This window comes from Salmo salar, chromosome 15 (genome assembly GCF_965601325.2).
Source record: "Salmo salar chromosome 15, fSalSal1, whole genome shotgun sequence".
Lineage (NCBI taxonomy): Eukaryota > Metazoa > Chordata > Actinopteri > Salmoniformes > Salmonidae > Salmo > Salmo salar.
Window position 1 is genome coordinate 103802205 of NC_138305.1, and position 19809 is coordinate 103822013.

Sequence of the window (19809 nt, forward strand, 5' to 3'; positions counted from 1 at the left end):
ATTATATATCCTCTTCTTCTTCTTCTTCTTCTTATTATTATTATTGCAGGAGCTATTAGGACTGATGCCACAACAACACCAATGATGATTCCAGTTTCTATTTGTGAGGATTGTGGTCCACATTCAGAATTGGACAAATTAGTTCCTGGTCTAAGTTCTTGAAGACCTAAGGATTTACACCTGTAACACATAATATAACAGTCTGAGACAGCAGTTTGATCATTCAACTTTCCGTTTTGTTGTAGATTTGTAGTTTAGTATATTGTATTATTTATCTTACACTTTTGATGTATGTAAACATATGTGAACTTACTGTGTGTATGTCTGGCAGGCTGTTAATGATCCATCTGAATAGGTATCACCAGTACCGTCAGAACACACAGTATCTGTAGATGTTGTTCCTGCATAAATACATGTTGAAATCTTAATGAAAAGTTGCATTTCGTTTTTCACCTACTAATTTAATTCCATGAACTGTTAATGATTATTCACACTGAAGTTACCAACTTGACTAAATTGACAGCATAATTAGCATTATGACTGAGAGAAGACCAACCTGTGTGGCTGATGTATTGACCAGGTTTACAGCTGCTGTGTCTCTGGGCTGCTCTACAACCATCCTTAGTTGGGTCTAGACAGTAGAACCCCTCCAGTGTTCCACAGACAGTGTCTGATGAAGGTCTACATGGCTGCTTTACCATCAAACCCAAACCTATAGAGAAAACATGTCACCTGGTATCTGAAGCTAAATGTAAAGTATGTTGTATTTCATTAAAACAACAGATGATATAGTAAAGTAGCTCAGTGATTATGCCCAGAACACAGAATTCTCACCTGGTATCTGAAGCTAAATGTAAAGTCTGTTGTATTTCATTAAAACAACAGCTGATATAGTAAAGTAGCTCAGTGTTTATGCCCAGAACACAGAATTCTCACCTGGTATCTGAAGCTAAATGTAAAGTCTGTTGTATTTCATTAAAACAACAGATGATATAGTAAAGTAGCTCAGTGTTTATGCCCAGAACACAGAATTCTCACCTGGATCACATGTGGTACAGTTGTTGCATGTTGTTTTACCACTGGGCTCATCAAGGAAGGTGGAGTCAATACAGGCCACACAGAAAGGTGTATGTTTCGATTTAGTACAATGACTATGTACACGATATCCTGTTGAAAAGAGAACCAGAAAATAATGCAGTTTTGGTATTATTATTATAATTATTATTATTGCTGTTATTATAATTAACCCTTCATAAATATACACAAGGTCCTTACCAGGCCTACACATTATGCAATCTCTATCACCTATTTTATAGATGGCTGGATCATATGTGGAACAGGGCTCAATGTTTAGAAGTATAAAATGTATCTGCAAATAGAGAAGAAATAAAATATCACCATCAGCATACATTACATTTAAAGATGTGACACCAAACCCAAGATAACCTGTTATCTGAAAATTTAGTCAATAAATGTTAATGAAATGCATTTCTCTCCTCCATGTTTTTTCTATAAGGTTCTCAGTCAAATTGAAACTAAGACTATATAGTAGGCTAATAATAACTCTGATTCATATTTCATGGAGGAAATATTTACATTGATCATTTGTTTTGTGAAACATGCCAAACCACAAAATGTGCAAATCAGAAATGTTTCACTTACAGTCCATATCAAGCTTTCAAACTGTGCCATAGTTCCTCAATCCTCACCAACTCACTGGAAGACCCACACACTGGATTTGTGACGATCTTAGGAGTTTTGAAGTATCGAGATGAACAGACCTGTAGACTTAATGTATTTTAGTACATGTATAGTAAGAATAGCGCTATTATATTCTGCATAAATATTGCATACACTGCACCGTTAATAAATATAATATAGTAATATACTTTGGCTGGCCACCCCTGAGTTAACAGTCACCACCATCAATGTGAATAAAAGTGAACTGAATCATAATAAAATGTAATAACCTTTCAATTTGTATATTATGATATCTTGCTGAATTCAATCACAGGAAGAAAAAAAAATGAACAAGCTAGTTATCAACTTTGAGAAGTATGAAACAGAAATTGGCAAATAGTTATTAGAGAATGGTGCTCTCTTGTGGTGAAGTAGCCTTGTACATTGAGCAAAGTCCATTCTCCCAAAGACAGTATAGTATGAAGACAGACTAAAACTGATTCACCAATAGAAATCCTCGATCACACTTGTAGGTGATGTCATGGCGAAGTTGGCTAGCTCAACTCATGCGTAGAAACACGTCAATGGTCGTCTCGAGATAAAATGCGCATGTGCAAACCGTAAACTCAAAGGCACTTCAATATAGGTTGTTTTTGACGAAAATGAAAACGTGTCAATTTGTCACTATCAGGTAGGAATAATAACATGTTCAACTACATAAGACATTGGCTCCAATCTAGGTTGTGCCTTTAGATTTCGAGAAAACTTCATTTCTTTTTCAAACCCTGGCCTGGGGCCTCATTTATAAACCGTGCATATGTACAAAATGGACCCTAAAACATGTGTGAGACAGTTTTCAAGCAAAAGTTGGCATTTATAAAAACTGAACTTGACATGAAAATGTGCTCACCTTCCCACAAACTTTAGACCATGCCTATGGACAGTTTCTAGTGGCTGAAGTTTAGCATTGAAAACAGACTAGTATTTTGTACAAATGGGGGATATGATGGACAGGCTTATTCACAACAATAAACAGGTTAATAACATGATGCAATCATTTGCCATTAGTGAGAAGAGAGAATCTATTTTCTATAAATCTATAAATCTATTAGGTTGATTTTAGTGTTTGCTTTTCATGCATTGTGTAATTGATGTGTGTATATAGTGTAGTTGCTGTTTATTGATGTTTATGCAGGGCTCATCTGCGAAAGAGACCATGGTCTCAGCATGACTCCCTGCTTAAAGAAACGTTAAATAAGTGTTCTTATTGATTTTCATGATCATTGCATGATAAATTCCTCACCTTTTCAGTGATCTTTTAATACTCTCGAGGTAGCATAGGGCCTACAACAAGGAAGCCATTCATCCAATCTCTCATTTAATTTGACCAACTTCACAGTAGTAAACAGACAAGCTTTAACAAGTATTTTGCTCTATGCAATTGATCCTGTGGAACAGAAGGTTACTTCTGTAGCTTACGTCTGAATACAGTAATGTAACATTTATTTAGTAGACAATATTACATTTATACACAATCCATATTTTCATAATTATTGCAGAATACATAGCATATCTAATATGTCCAATTAAACGAGAGATGCGCATGGTAATTTGTTGTAATCTATGGCTACTTTGGGAGTATGAACCCATCATGGCTGGAAAAGGGGACGAATTGATGCTGCAATGATTATGGAAATGTAATAAATAATAGCCTTGGAAATAGATGCCTATTGATAATTATTTTCAAATGCAAAGAAACTAAATAGATTTTCTCACCTTTCACTAAAAGCAAATGATTAACCTGTTTATTGTTATGAATAAACCTGTCTAGACATTACATAATAATTCACCAAGATGAAAGTATGTCATTCTTAAAGTTAGGCTACATTCACAGAACATATAAAGTTGGCTATTTCTACGTAAACACGTAATATTTATATTACCCCAGCCTTGATCCCAGTAGTGTAGGGCCCTGGACAAATTTTACTTACTTTATGATCAGCGTCTTTGGGACTAATTAGTTGTTTCCATCGTTCCTAGATCAAGCACAGCTGAAGTCCTTTAATATATACTGTGACTTCTCTGTAAGTTGCCTTTATTTTCCGTTCTCCTACACGTGACGGTATGAGGAACTCATGATAATGCTGGAGGAGGAGAAGGACACCCTGATGCATGTTGGGACATGCCTTTCCTGTTACTTCATCAGATAACTTCAAATCAAATTTTATTGGTCACATACACATGTTTAGCAGATGTTATTGCGAGTGTAGTGAAATGCTTGTGCTTCTAGTTCCGACAGTGCAGCAATGTCTAACAAGTAATATCTAACAAGTTCACAACAAATACCTAATACACACAAATCTAAGTAAAGGAATGGAATATATAAAGAATATAAGAACATATAAATATATGGACGATCAATGTCAGAGCGGCATAGGCTAAGTTGCAATAGATAGTATAGAATACAGTATATACATATGAGATGAATAATGCAAGATATGTAAACATTATTAAAGTGACATTATTAAAGTGGCCATTGATTTCAAGTCTGTATGTAGACAGCAGCCTCTCTGTGCTAGTGATGGATATTTAACAGTCTGATAGCCTTGAAATAGAAGCTGTTTTTCAGTCTGTCTGTCCCAGCTTTGATGCACCTGTACTGACCCCGCCTTCTGGATGGTAGCGGGGTGAACAGGTAGTGGCCCGGGTGGTTATTGTCCTTGATGATCTTTTTTGCCTTCCTGTGACATCTGGTGTTGTAGGTGTCCTAGAGGGCAGGAAGTTTGCCACCGGTGATATGTTGTGCCGACTGCACCACCCTCTGGGGAGCCCTGCGGTTGTGGGCGGTGCAGTTGCCGTACCAGGCGGTGATGCAGCCAGACAGGATGCTCTCAATTGTGCACCTGTAAAAGTTTGTGAGGGTTTTCGGTGACAAGACACATTTTTTCAGCCTCCTGAGGTTAAATAAAAAACCCTATTACGTATTCCTGCGCCTGTTTCCAATCATTAGACAACATGACACTAGGGCAAGTGCATTGATTATGTCAAGCAATGCTTCAATGAGAAATCTCAAAGATTGATAAGTAATGTAAAAGAAAGGGTTTAGATAATGTATATTTTTTATTTTATTTAATCTTTATTTAACTAGGCAAGTGCCCCCCCCCCCCCCCAAAGTATTGGTCACTGATTATGATCCTCCAGGTTGTAGTCCAGCTGCAGGAGGAGGTATCCCAGAGGAAACAGGAAGTAGCTGATGTCAAAGGTTAGACTAGGCAGCTCTGCTTTTGCTCATGGATGTCTAAGTGCATTCATTTTGTCAATTGAGGAATGCTTCATTAAGGAACGTAAAGATTGACGAGTAAAATAAAGGGTGTATATGTACCTCCTGCAACACAGGGTTAACTGAAATGTAAAGGAAAGCATTGTGATCATTATCAAAAAGTGACCATCAACAAAATCAAATATGATTGGTTCATTAGACCTTATAGATGTATGGAGGTGCTGAATCCCTGCTTCTCCAGGAAGAGTAACTTGCATGATTAATCGCTCGTGGACAGACTACTTAAACATAGATGGTAGGGTTGGTCTATCATGATACAACAGGATGCGTGAGACAGCAGCCTTAGTTCCGGTGCTTTGGACAAATCACCATTTGTTTGGACCCCAGGAAGAGTCAGCAGCTAATGGGGATCCCTACTAAATACATTTCACAGGTGTTAATATCTTTCGGATTTCGGAAGGGGAAGGGACATTTGGCCCATAGACTTGCCGTAACTTGAAAAGAGGGAGGGTGGAGCTCTTTGTTCCGGTTCCGATTGTCATTCTCTTGACACGTATGTACCTAGAACTTAATCCAGCATCTGACCAATGACGCAAGATTTGAGTTCTGGGTTAACCTTGATTACTGCATGAGGAACGGCTAATGGGGATCATAATAAACTCATAATAAACTTCAATGAGAACCTGAAAGTGGTTGAGTAAAGCGAAGTGAGTCATAATAACCTCCCAACTTGTCCTATATTCCGACAGATTCCCCAAAAATATAATAATAATAATACATGGGATTTAAAGCGCCTTTCAAATTAAAAACAAGGACACTGTACAGCAAAGAGAATAAAACAAAGAACAAAACAATATAATTAAAACAGAAACAAAGCTACTTATGCTTGCTACATCTCCAGTCGAGTCATAATGTCCTCCAGAACAACATGAACATGTGTCACAATTAGTGATATTGTCAGCTGACTTTATCCATATCATCATGTCATCATGTGCTAGAATATAATATATCATCTGTTTTGATGAGTCAGAGCATACATCTGGTCACCGGCTAGGTTGTACTCTCTTGTCATTCCTAGTTGTTATCTTCTTCATGCTTCAAATTCATCTTCAAATGCAATGATGTAGTTAGCCAGGTGAATCATAACACCTTACATTAAGGCATACTTTAAGAAGAATTTATTCATAGAATTATACGTTATGAATCAGTAGTAAACATGGTTACCAATGAATCTCATTCCAGTTTAGTTTAGGCCTTGGGTTAGTTTCTAAGGTGAGGTTACACTGACTATACTGACAAACTGCACTGAATGGTAAACAATTTAAAACTCTTAATAAATGGTTGAACTTCATAAAAGCTATTGGCACCTTTAGAAAGCTGTGTGGATAAACCTGGTTCCAAGTCTTCCAGCATGAGAGGCTGACATTGAAGATCATCTAGGCTGTGTTCTCTTCTCCTGGAGCCAAACACCCCCAGACTGAAGTCAGTGATCAGGCTCTTCTCCCCATCATGCAGGTACCTCTATGGAGTAGTTTGATTGACATTTGATAAAGCTTCATCCAGGTCAATGTTTTGTACCTCACAGATAACAGATTCTCAAACAGAATAAACACGTAAATCAACTGGATACTACCCATGTAGTCAAGGTTGAATAAGTAAAAGACCAAATTGTCAAGTAATGCTAAAGTTTACCAATACATTACACCCATGACAATTTGGAAGATTTAAAACATAGCATAAAATACTGAATGTTTGTTTGTTTTAGAAAATCATTGATGACAGTTCAAAGTTCTACCAGAAACTGCAGCAGAAAGGAGAGAAAATCCCACCTGTTACTCTCATTGATGTACAGGGAGCTAAAGCTGAGTCTGGGGCAGTATAAGAAGCAGCTCCAACACCACAGAAGAAGATCTAATAGTGAAAGCAGTAGCTCCAACACCACAGAAGAAGACTTAATGTCACACACAAGTGGAGTAACTCCTGACAGCTGACAGCTATGGCGGTTCCGGACATGCGGGCGGCTCTGGCGGATCCGGACAGGCGGGCGGCTCTGGACAGGCGGGCGGCTCTGGCGGCTCCGGACAGGCGGGCGGCTCCGGACAGGCGGCTCCGGACTGGCGGGCGGCTCTGGCGGCTCCGGACTGGCGGGCGGCTCTGGCGGCTCCGGACTGGCGGGCGGCTCTGGCGGCTCCGGTCTGGCGGGCCGCTCTGGCGGCTCCGGACTGGCGGGCGGCTCTGGCGGCTCCGGACTGGCGGACGGCTCTGGCGGCTCCAGACTGGCGGGGGGCTCTGGCGGCTCCAGACTGGCGGGGGGCTCTGGCGGCTCCGGACTGGCGAGACCCACTGGAGGCCTGGTCCTAGGAGGAGGCACAGGACGGACCAGGATGGGGAGACCCACTGGAGGCCTGGACTGAGGAGGAGGCACAGGATAAAGTGGGCTGTGGGGGACCACTAGAGTTCTGGTACTTAGGCTATTTACCCACACTCCAGGCTGAATGCCCACTTTGGCCCGGCACGGGCGGAGCGCAGGCATTGGGCGAACTGGACCCTCCCAGCGCCCTGGAGACACAGTGCGCAGAGCTCCCTTGCCTCATACCAGCGCCTCTCCGCTCTCGCTGCCTCGATCTCCCACTGCGGGCGGCGATACTCCCCAGCTTGAGCCCATGGTCCTTTACCGTCCAGTATCTCCTCCCATGTCCACGAGTCCTGAACGCTCTTCTCCTGGTGCTGCTCCTTCCTCCGCTGCTTGGTCCTTTTCTGGTGGAGGATTCTGTAACGGCTGTCTGAAGAGAGAGTAGACCAAGGTGCAGCGGAGTTAGTGTTCATCTTCAGGAATTTATTAACCGTAAGAACACTATACAAAAACAAGAAAACCGACAGCCAAACAGTACTGTCAGGTGCAAACACGAACGAGACAGAAAACAATCCCCCAGAGTAAGTAGAACAATAATAACATCTGCTCAGCTAACCTTAGAACAGAGACTGTTCAACATGTAGATTATATCAACATACCTCTACAGCATTTACTGTCACTGGAGAAAAAGTCACTGTTGGACTTCTTATCCTCCTTAGAATTACAATTCTTATTATTATTATTACAGGAGCTATTAGGACTGACGCCACAACAACACCAATGATGATTCCAGTTTCTGTTTTTGAGGATTGTGGTCCACATTCAGAATTGGACAAATTAGTTCCTGGTCTAAGTTCTTGAAGACCTAATGATTTACACCTGTAACACATAATATAACAGTCTGAGACAACAATTTTATCATTTAACTTTCCGTTTTGTTTTAGATTTGTACTTTAGTATATTGTATTATTTATCTTACACTTTTGATGTATGTAAACATATGTGAACTCACTCGGTGTGTGACTGGCAGGATGTAAATGATCCATTTGAATAGGTATCACCAGTACAGTCAGAACACACACTATCTGTAGATGTTGTTCCTGCATAAATACATAATTGCATTTATTTTTTCACCCACTAATTCAATTACATTAACTGTTAATGATTATTCACACTGAAGTTACCAACTTGACTAAATTGAATTATGACAACACAATTAAAATTATGAGTGATACAGAAGACCAACCTGTGTGGCTGATGTATTGACCAGGTTTACAGCTGCTGTGTCTCTGGGCTGCTCTACAACCATCCTTAGTTGGGTCTAGACAGTAGAACCCCTCCAGTGTCCCACAGACAGTGTCTGATGAAGGTCTACATGACTGCTTTACCATCAAACCCAAATCTACGGAGAAAACATGGCCTGTACTATCTGATGCAGATACAACTGACATATCATCATAGCATAACAACATAGACTAACATATCAGTGTTTGTGTCTGGGTTTCAGTACAGACACACAGCACCACTCTTACCTGCATCACAGTTGGTACACACTTTGCATTTTATGAGACCATTGGGCTCATCAAGAAATGTAGAATCAACACAGGGCACACAGTTGGTGCTGGTAAATTCAGTACAATGCTTATGTACATGATTTCCTGGGGAAGAGAGAATCACAATGTCATGTTTTTCTGTTAGTGTTGATGATGTATTAACGTCTGGTGATTCATATGATGTAAAGAGAGTGTCCTTACCTGGTGAACACATGGGACAACATTCATCCCAAATTCTGTACTCAGCTCTACCACATGCAATACAGCATCCAATGCTTACAAGCACCAATATAATAGGTATCTGGAAGTAGAGAAAATGTGAGAAAACAAATCACAAAAATCTAAACTCATGGTGTGTATTCATAAAACTTACAGAAGTAGTTAACAAAATTCTAACCCAAATATTCACATTTCAAATAAAATTATAGTAATTATGTGGGACCATTTTAAACAGTATTTTGTGAGTGTGGTGGCACCCCCTGGTGTGTTTTTATTTTGTCTTTAAAGGTGTGACACCAAACCCAAGATAATCTAGGTCAGCAATTCCCTAACTCGGTCTTGGGGATCCCAAGGGGTGAAAGTTTTGATTGTCGCCCTAGCACTTCATAGCTGACTCAAATAATCAAAGCTTGATGAGTTCATAATCTGAATCAGCTGTTTAGTGCTAGGGCAAAAAACTACATGTGCACCCCTTAGGGTCCCCAGGACCGAGTTTGGGAAACGCAGACCTAGTCAAAATGTACATCTCTCCACCACGTTTTTTCTAAAAGGTTTCATTAAAGACAGAACTAGTAGGCTAATAATAACTCTGATTTATATTTCATAGGGGAAATATTTAAATTGATAATTGTTTTTTAAACATGCCAAGCAAATCAGAAATGTTTCACTCACAGTCCATATCAAGCTTTCAAACTGTGCCATGGTTCCTCATTCCTCTCCAACTCACTGGAAGACCCACGTACTGGATTTGTGAAGTTCTTAGGAGTTTTGAAGTATCGAGATGAACTGACCTGTTGAATTCATGTGTTTCAGTAAATGTAAATCTAATCTTTTAAATTTGTAAATGATGATATCTTACTGAATTGAATCACTGAAGAAAAAATGAATTAGCTTGTAATCAACTTTGAGAAGTATGAAACAGAATTAGGCATGTAGTTATTAGAGAATGTTGCCCTCTTTGACACTTGATACAGCTACGACCGGAAGTGATTTTTGTAGTAGGTTAGGAGAGCATTTCCGCTAACCCTAACCCCTTTCCTAACCTTAACCTAACTCTCCTAACCTGCGGTGTATAACATCAGTAGTACACTATAGTACAGAGATTCCCAACCTTTACTGTACCAGTGAGTGAAGAAACATGGTCTTCCTCCTTTTTTAACCAGCTCTTTTTAACCAGCTCATGTTTAAAACAAATACATGTTAAAACACCACTGGAGTCTGGAGATACAACTCACCACTATAACTGGGCCTCTGAGTCTGTTTTATCCCTGTTGTGCTGTCTGTCTCTGCTTCTCTGCTGTCACTGTCCCTCTGTCTGTGATTCTCCTTGTTCTGATCTGTCACTCTGTCTGTAACTCTGTCTGTAACTTTGTTGTCAGTCTGTCAGTCTGTCTGTCTATGTTTCTTCTTGTTCTCCTCTGCTGTCACTCTGCCCTCCCTACCCTTTTGTCAGCAGGTGTCACAGCAGTTCTTCTGTCACCCTGTCAATGACATCATCTGTATCCAGGACCATAAGGATTTCCTTTTAAGTTTCCATCAGCATAATGCTTCCAAGTGATCGTATGATAGAATGCTCCTGAGTCGATGTTTTGTGAATTTGAGAGTTGAGAAGCTCCTCTCACAGGCTACCTGGGTGACAGAAAGGGTGAATAGGAACTTGTACCCCAGGCCTATAACATGGTAAGCCTCTGTCAACAAGATGTACCACCGTAAACGTTGATAACAACATACACAGTTCTTACATGCTGAACAACTTGTATTCATTATCTCCATTTATTCTTCATCATGTCCTTCTGCAGGATTCTCACTCAGTCCTGGTTGTGTACTTCTCCACTGCTGATATTTTCAGTCTCTCCCATTGACCGGCAAGACTAGTCAACTCACACTGCAAAGTGCTGACAGCTGCTCGGCTGTCAAACTCAAGCAAGAGTTCGCTTAGTTTCGCAAGTGATGTCTGGGGCAATCCATTATATTGTATCTCTGAGAACCTGCTGGAGTCCAGATGAGTAAGGTCTGTGTACAATGTGCCTTGTGTCAGCAAGAGCTGACAGATGCTCTCAGTGACTGCATCCATGATGACAGAGTGCACCTTAGTCTTGTAGACCCTCTCTGCATCCCTATCATGGTATCATGGCATGGTCTTCCTTTTCTTTCTTCTCTTCTGAGGCATCTCAGCTTGCACTTCCAGTTCGTTGTCTTCATCCTGTTCTTGCAGCTTGTCATTGGACCACTGCATGAAGCTGTTTGCAGCCCTCTCCACAGCAAGTCCCTCACATTATTTTGCAGAGCCTCGTGTTCCCAATACCATCCCGCTGTCTGGATGTCCATGCCACTGGTTTGTAGGTACTTGGAGAGAGGGGACATTTTCTCAAATATAGACAGACCTGTTTGGGCAGTGAAGATTGTGTTGTACCTTGAGCAGAGCCTCTGTTAATGCTCTGGACTTGCCACGTACAGTTGGCCTTTTACCTGCCATCTCTTCAATCGCCGTCAAGCTGAGAATTACATCCACAAACAGAGCATTTTGTGGGTCGCCAAAGAATACAAAGACCTTCTTCAGAGCAACATCCTTGACCCACCAGCGTGTTTCTCCTATAGGAGACCGAGCCACCCCCCACGTCTGTGGGAGTGTCCAGGCTCTTTTTTCCCCACACATTGATTCTTTGGTAGGACTCTGGAATTAACACTGCCAGGTTATTCTAGCTAGCACAAGAGACAGCCATATCTACTCCTATTGTGTCTGCCATCACAAGAGTCAGGACGTGTGTAACTACTCCTACTGTGTCTGCCATCACAAGAGTCAGGACATGTGTAACTACTCCTATTGTGTCTGTCATCACAAGAGTCAGGATGTGTGTAACTACTCCTACTGTGTCTGCCATCACAAGAGTCAGGACGTGTGTAACTACTCCTACTGTGTCTGCCATCACAAGAGTCAGGACGTGTGTAACTACTCCTACTGTGTCTGCCATCACAAGAGTCAGGACGTGTGTAACTACTCCTACTGTGTCTGCCATCACAAGAGTCAGGACGTGTGTAACTACTCCTACTGTGTCTGCCATCACAAGAGTCAGGACGTGTGTAACTACTCCTATTGTGTCTGCCATCACAAGAGTCAGGACGTGTGTAACTACTCCTACTGTGTCTGCCATCACAAGAGTCAGGACGTGTGTAACTACTCCTACTGTGTCTGCCATCACAAGAGTCAGGACGTGTGTAACTACTCCTACTGTGTCTGCCATCACAAGAGTCAGGACGTGTGTAACTACCCTCCCCCCCCCCTACTGTGTCTGCCATCACAAGAGTCAGGACGTGTGTAACTACTCCTACTGTGTCTGCCATCACAAGAGTCAGGACGTGTGTAACTACTCCTACTGTGTCTGCCATCACAAGAGTCAGGACGTGTGTAACTACTCCTACTGTGTCTGCCATCACAAGAGTCAGGACGTGTGTAACTACTCCTACTGTGTCTGCCATCACAAGAGTCAGGACGTGTGTAACTACTCCTACTGTGTCTGCCATCACAAGAGTCAGGACGTGTGTAACTACTCCTACTGTGTCTGCCATCACAAGAGTCAGGACGTGTGTAACTACTCCTACTGTGTCTGCCATCACAAGAGTCAGGACGTGTGTAACTACTCCTACTGTGTCTGCAATCACAAGAGTCAGGATGTGTGTAACTACTCCTACTGTGTCTGCCATCACAAGAGTCAGGATGTGTGTAACAGCACATGTACTTGCTTGGGAGAGTGTGAGGATAGCAAGGCAGAGAAACCATTGTACTGGTCTTGTCAGTTTGCAGCTCCATCAGTAGCATTACCAATACATTTACTAATGTCCAGTTGTAGTGTTTCAATGACATCTTTAACACTGAACAAAGTACCTCCCTGATGATGCCTCACAATTGACTAGGTCAATAAGTGGCTTGTAGTTTTGGACGTCAGAGTAAGAAGGGAACCTCTGCCTCCAGACTGATGCAGACTCATGCCATGGTGCCTGTAGAGTCGGCCAGCAGCGGAGAATATGCTAAACACCCTTTTGGTCACTCTTGTCAGGCTGGGCAGAGATGCAGAGTTATTTTTCAAAACATTTCTATAAGTTGGCCTAAAGGTTTTATGCAAAATAACACAATCAAGATGGAAAGCTCCTTGAAAGTGGGAATATGCCAGGCCTATTGGGCCAAAATCAATTATGGCCTATTGTATAGATAATAGAACGAATATGAATGAAACGTTTAAGAGATCTGATTTTTAGTTTATAAATACTTTGCTACAATGGCACACTTAGTTATCTACCCACCTCGATTCTTTCTTTTAGCATGTGCACGTAGCAAGTACACCATCATACTTTTGGAATAAGTGTCTTTTCAGATTTATTTTCAGATAAAGGATCATTGGATGCTTTAGTTGTGGATGTTTCATGTAGCCAGCCTGTAACAACGTCCATATCCTGCAACTAGAACTATGGCATCCGGTCTGTAACTTAACAGTTTAGCACCATACCAGCAGGTGGCATGCAAGCCTTAAACATACCAGTGGACACTACATCACCGCACTCCCTCTCTTGACCAAGAAGGAGAGTGATGATTGATTTAGTACCTGTGTTTTTTATCAGTTTCTTTATGAAAATGTATGAAAATATTTTGCGAACTCCATGACAGTAGCAAAAGCAAGGGGCAGTAGCAGCACACACGTAGACTACATGCTGGGGCGGGCATGCCCCGAGCTCCTGAAGTGAGCACAGACAGTGTCACCAGCAAAGCACCCCCACACCATTACACCACCACCTCCAAGCATTACGGTGGGAACCACACATGCAGAGATTGTCCGTTCACCTTCTATGCATCTCACAAAGACACGGCGGTTGGAACCAAAAATCGCAAGTTTGGACTCATCAAACCAAAGGACAGATTTCCACCGGTCTAATGTCCATTGCTCATGTTTCTTGGCCCAGGCAAGTCTCTTCTTATTATTGGTGTCCTTAAGTAGTGGTTTCTTTGCAGCAATTCGACCATGAAGGCCTGATTCACGTAGTCTCCTCTGAACAGTTGATGTTGAGATGTGTCTGTTATTTGAACTCAGTGAAGCATTTATTTGGGCTGCAATTTCTGAGGTTGGTAACTCTAAATTCTCCTCTGCAGCAGAGGTAACCCTGGGTCTTCCTTTCCTGTGGCGGTCCTCATGAGAGCCAGCTTCATCATAGTGCTTGATGGTTTTGAATAAGACTGCACTTGAAGAAACTTTCAAAGTTCTTGAAATATTCTGGATTGACTGACCTTCATGTCTTAAAGTAATGATGGACTGTCGTTTCTCTTTGCTTATTTGAGATTTTCTTGACATAATATGGACTTAGTCTTTTACCAAATAGGGCTTTCTTCTGTATACCACCCCTACCTTGTCACAACACAACTGATTGGCTCAAACGCATTAAGAAAGAAAGAAATTCCACAAATTAACTTTTAAAAAGGCACTCCTGTTCATTTAAAAGCATTTGTGACTACCTCATGGAGCTGGTTGAGAGAATTCCAAGAATGTGCAAAGCTGTCATCAAGACAATGGGTGGCAACTTTGAAGAACCTCAATTATGAAATATATTTTGATTTGTTTAACTTCTCTAGGGCCAGTGGGACGATTTCGTCCCACCTACGTAACAGCCAGTGGAATCCCGTGGCGCGTTATTCAAAAACCTTAGAAATGCTATTACTTCAATTTCTCAAACATATGACTATTTTACACCATTTTAAAGACAAGACTCTCGTTAATCTAACCACACTGTCCGATTTCAAAAAGGCTTTACAACGAAAACAAAACATTAGATTATGTCAGCAGAGTACCCAGCCAGAAATAATCAGACAGCCATTTTTCAAACTAGCATATAATGTCACATAAACCCAAACCACAGCTAAATGCAGCACTAACCTTTGATGATCTTCATCAGATGACATTCTTAGGACATTATGTTATACAATACATGCATGTTTTGTTCAATCAAGTTCATATTTATATCAAAAACCAGCTTTTTAAATTAGCATGTGACGTTCAGAACTAGCATACCCACCGCAAACTTCCGGTGAATTTACTAAATTACTCACGATAAACGTTCACAAAAAACATAACAATTATTTTAAGAATTATAGATACAGAACTCCTCTATGCACTCGCTATGTCCAATTTTAAAATAGCTTTTCGGTGAAAGCACATTTTGCAATATTCTAAGTAGATAGCCCGGCATCACAGGGCTAGCTATTTAGACACCCACCAAGTTTAGCCCTAACCAAAGTCAGATTTACTATAAGAAAAATGTTATTACCTTTGCTGTTCTTCGTCAGAATGCACTCCCAGGACTTCTACTTCAATAACAAATGTTGGTTTGGTTCAAAATAATCCATAGTTATATCCAAATAGCGGCTTTTTGTTCGTGCGTTCAAGACACTATCTGAAAGGGTAAAGAAGGGTGACGCCCCCGATGCGTTTCGTGACAAAAAAAATCTAAATATTCCATTACCGTACTTCGAAGCATGTCAACCGCTGTTTAAAATCAATTTTTATGCCATTTTTCTCGTAAAAAAGCGATAATATTCCGACCGGGAATCTGTGTTTTAGTACAAACAGAGAGAAAATAAAAACATGGGGTCGCCTCGTGCACGCGCCTCAGTCTCATTGTCCTCTGATAGACCACTTCAGCCAGGGGCTGGAATTACATCATTCAGCTTTTTCCCGGGCTCTGAGAGCCTATGGGAGCCGTAGGAAGTGTCACGTTACAGCAAAGATCCTCAGTTTTCAATAAAGAGAGTCAAGAAGAACAAGAACTTGTCAGACAGGCCACTTCCTGTAAGGAATCTTAGCCCCTAGTCCTAACAGGTTAACACTTTTTTGGTTACTACATGATTCCACATGTGTTATTTCATAGTTGTGATATCTTCACTGTTATTTACAATGTAGAAAATAGTAAAAATAAAGAACAACCCTGGAATAAGTAGGTGTGTACTTTTGCCACGTACTGTATGTATCACTCTTTTTGTTACCCGTTTGACTTTGAATGTGTGCCACTTCAGCTCAGCTAATCAGAAAACCGGGCTGGACCATTTTGGGAGGGTGGGGCGGCCTTGCCTACTGGTCAGCCAAGTGCTCAATAACAGAGAAATTGTACAAAAGTCATCGAAAACAGGCCCATGATCCACCCGGCATGTTTTTTGTAGAAATAAAACATTATTAAATGTTTTTAATTTTTCACCAACCCACCCCAATAAAAAAGGTTTGGCCTTTCTGCCATTTGCCAGAATTGTCAGACGTCCAATTTGCCCATGCATGGAGCAATGTCCTACACCTGGCAGCAGGCCAAAATAACGATGAACGCCTACACTCCAAAAATTAGCATTCCAACAAGCGTTCTTCTAAGATCCTAAAAGTTCCTCAGGGTTCTTGGCTCTGAAAAATGCCTCCAAAATGTTCTTCCAAGAACCCCAAAGGAGGTGGGGTCAGTCGAAGGAACCTCCTTAGTTGGTGGGGGTTCTTGCAGGAACTGCCCAACTGAAACATTTGGATTTGAATTTGAGATGACAGCAGGTGCAGGCACTTAACTAAAAATGTAAAGATTTCCTCAATATAAGGTAAGGTTTCTCCCTTGTAGGATCTAAATTGATATTGTTTGATGATCATACCCTCTATCTTTTCACATTTGTAGAAATGGCGGTGTTGTTTAACACTTTCTCCCTTTTAAAATTATGGATATCAAATCAACAAAGAGGTAAGAACATGTTGAAGGCTATAGCTGTATTGGGTGCAGATGACTATACCTCTCACTTGTGTGTGTGTCTGAGTCAGCAGGTATACTAACCAGGAGGTACACCAAGGTATGTACTATTGGTATGTTGTGCAGATCACATGTATCATCTACAGTTAATTTTGGTTTCTCAGTCACAGCAGCCTCCCTTACCTCTTCAATGATAATCCCAGAGGCCTCTACATTATGGACAAGGTATTTGTATAAAAACCATAATCAAAAGTGAACAGGTTTTTTTCATTCACATTTACCACAAAAACCAAGGTATGAATACTGCCATGTGCATGTTTTTTTTTTATCATCTGTATAATTGCAATTTTGGGGATTTACACACTTCACCCTCCCTACACCTCTGATGAATAATACAACAGGAAACCTGTTCGATCACCACCATTCTGGCTGTGGATACAGAGAACATCAACACGACAGAGGACAAATCCATTGGACTTGGGGCTCGGCTGGGAATTTTCCTCATCTTTTAATTTTTTTATTCTGCTTTGCCACTAAATTCATAATAAACACTGACAACTAAAATATTGTGTTATTGTTGTTATTATTATGCGTATTATTATTAATAATATTGGAGGGGATTGTTCAAAAATGTACCCCAAAAGGTTATCCGAGGACGGATTAAAAGGGGTTCTTCGAAGAATTTATAGAGGTTCTCCACAGTTTCAATTTGAAGAACCTCTAAAGGATACTCCAGCAATCTTTTTTTTTTTTTTGAGTGTACAGCCAGGCCAAGTCAGGGCTTCTGACGTTCACTATATTATTTTGTCCGTTTTTTTGTTGTTGCAAATAAGAAAAATTGTAATTATATTTCTTTAAAAATGAGAAGGCCAAAACTTTTCATTTTTCAAGGACAGGGACAATTCGATTGAGTTTAGCACCACACTTTCAAATCAAAAACCAGTTGAGTCACACCATAAGCAGAACAGACATTGAAAACACAAGGAAGAGATCAGTCTTGTCGTAAAATTACAAATACAGCCATTAATCACGATTAAAATATGTCATTCTTTTTCAGTTACTTCACGGTACATGTTAAGTAGGCTATTTATACATATACACACATAATCTGAATCTTACCCCGTCTTGGTTCGCAGTTGAACTATTTTACTTTCACGTTGACTTTCCAAATAACGTTTGCGAAAGGTGGGAGGCAAATTAATGATAATCCACTATACCGTTTTAATTGATAATCCAGCCCAGAAATACAAATCAATTTGGTGAAAGCCTATGTTCTATCAATTGGTAAAGTACATTTCCCCCCATGATTTAACTTGTAAATGGTCCGCCTGTGAAAATCTGGACATCGTGAATGAACGTATCATAGCTAGGCTATAGAATTATTGTCACTGGAGATACAGGATTGCACGCTGTCACATTTCATAACGCTTTCAAATCAATGACCTACACCCCCAGACCGCCAAATCAGCCAATAGATGGTTTGGTTTCACATCCATCCGTTTATAATGTCATGACAAAGTATAGATTTCACTTAGATGTGCTCAATCTAAACAGTGTACCAATTTATTAACCTCCGTTTACTCTTCAAGTACCATGTCACAATGTGTCGTGTCTGTAAGATAACCGAATACACTAAACTAATAATGGATGTAAATACCCATAAAGGTCATCAAAAGGCATAATGTTTATTCTGAGTGGATATTAGCACCATTTTAAATCCATATTACATGTATGTTTTCTTGTTTTTAAAGAACATTTAGCCTGCAATTTAATTTGATGATTTTGTTTTTGTAATCCCCACTGTTTTTACTACTTGTAACTCTAATAAAAATAATTTTTTTAAACGAAATACAAACATTAACGAAGCAGTAAGGCATACACGGTTAAGGGCTGTTCTTAGAATGATGCAAAGCATGCTCATTCTCATTCATTCTGATTGTGTCCCTCAAATGCCATTGTTTAGATTGACATAATTTAATAGGATCTCTGCGGTAGGCTAACAACCATATAAATAGAATGAATATAATTGGCTTGGAACCTCTAATCCTGGCAATGAATTGTATTTCTATGTAACAACCACTCTATGACATCAGCAGCCATAGAGATAGAACGTGTTTCATCTCTATGATGGCAGTCTCATAGAAAAACTATTCTTTGAGATGGAATGTTAAAACCTTCTATGTAATAACCATAGAGATATTTGATCTTGGTAAAATGTAAACAAGTTCTGGTGTCTAACATCTAAATTATTATTAAGATAGGCGACTTATATCACTGCTTTCTACAATAATATGCTACATGAACTTTCTTAACATCCAAAAATACGCTTAGTAAACATTTCCTGATGGTGGTTTATTTAATCACTCTTAGTTGATAATAAATAATGCTTTGTTTTACAGTCCGAAATGACAAGTCAACAGTCAGAGAGAATGAAGGTCAAACAGCTTCAGTATAAAGAAAAAACTATATATGAATAAAGTGAAAGTTATTGAATGTTTCTTGCATGTAACTGAAGCCTGCAGGTGAACGGCTCCACAAAAGGAAATGGCAGGTTTAGCCTGCTTAGACCCCACTTTAAATGGCCCCTAGTAGATGTAGAAGGATCTGATGGTTGTTAGCACTATGGTTGGCTCAGTGGGGTGGGCACCATATTGGAGGTTGGTATTGACTGTAGTTGTAGTATTGTAACTCCTCTTTTTAAAGGAGCAGAACATACTGATGTTAGGTGAGGAAATCACTAATCTGTCAGTTTGAAGAGGTGAAGAAAGACCAAGAGATCTGTGTGCTTCAGTAGGAGCTGACAGAACTGACCATTTCTCATTATGAGGATGTGGTCAGAGGTCAGGTAGGAAGTAGGAACTTCTCTGTACTGTATATTTCAGAGTTCTGTGAGAGTATTGTAGCTCATGTACTGAACAACAACGTGTGACCTTTGGTTTAATGGGTATATAGACATATACTGATTACTACAG

General features: G+C 40.3%; 1 protein-coding gene across 1 annotated transcript in view; it reads right to left on the reverse strand.

The window, feature by feature from the left end:
- Positions 1-7609: 7609 nt before the first annotated feature.
- Positions 7610-19809, reverse strand: part of LOC106572765 (tumor necrosis factor receptor superfamily member 5) — a 39302-nt gene continuing 27102 nt past the window's right edge. The window contains exon 8 of the mRNA XM_082962234.1: positions 7610-7743. The gene's annotated coding sequence lies outside the window, so the exon portion shown is untranslated. The remainder of the gene's footprint in view (positions 7744-19809) is intronic.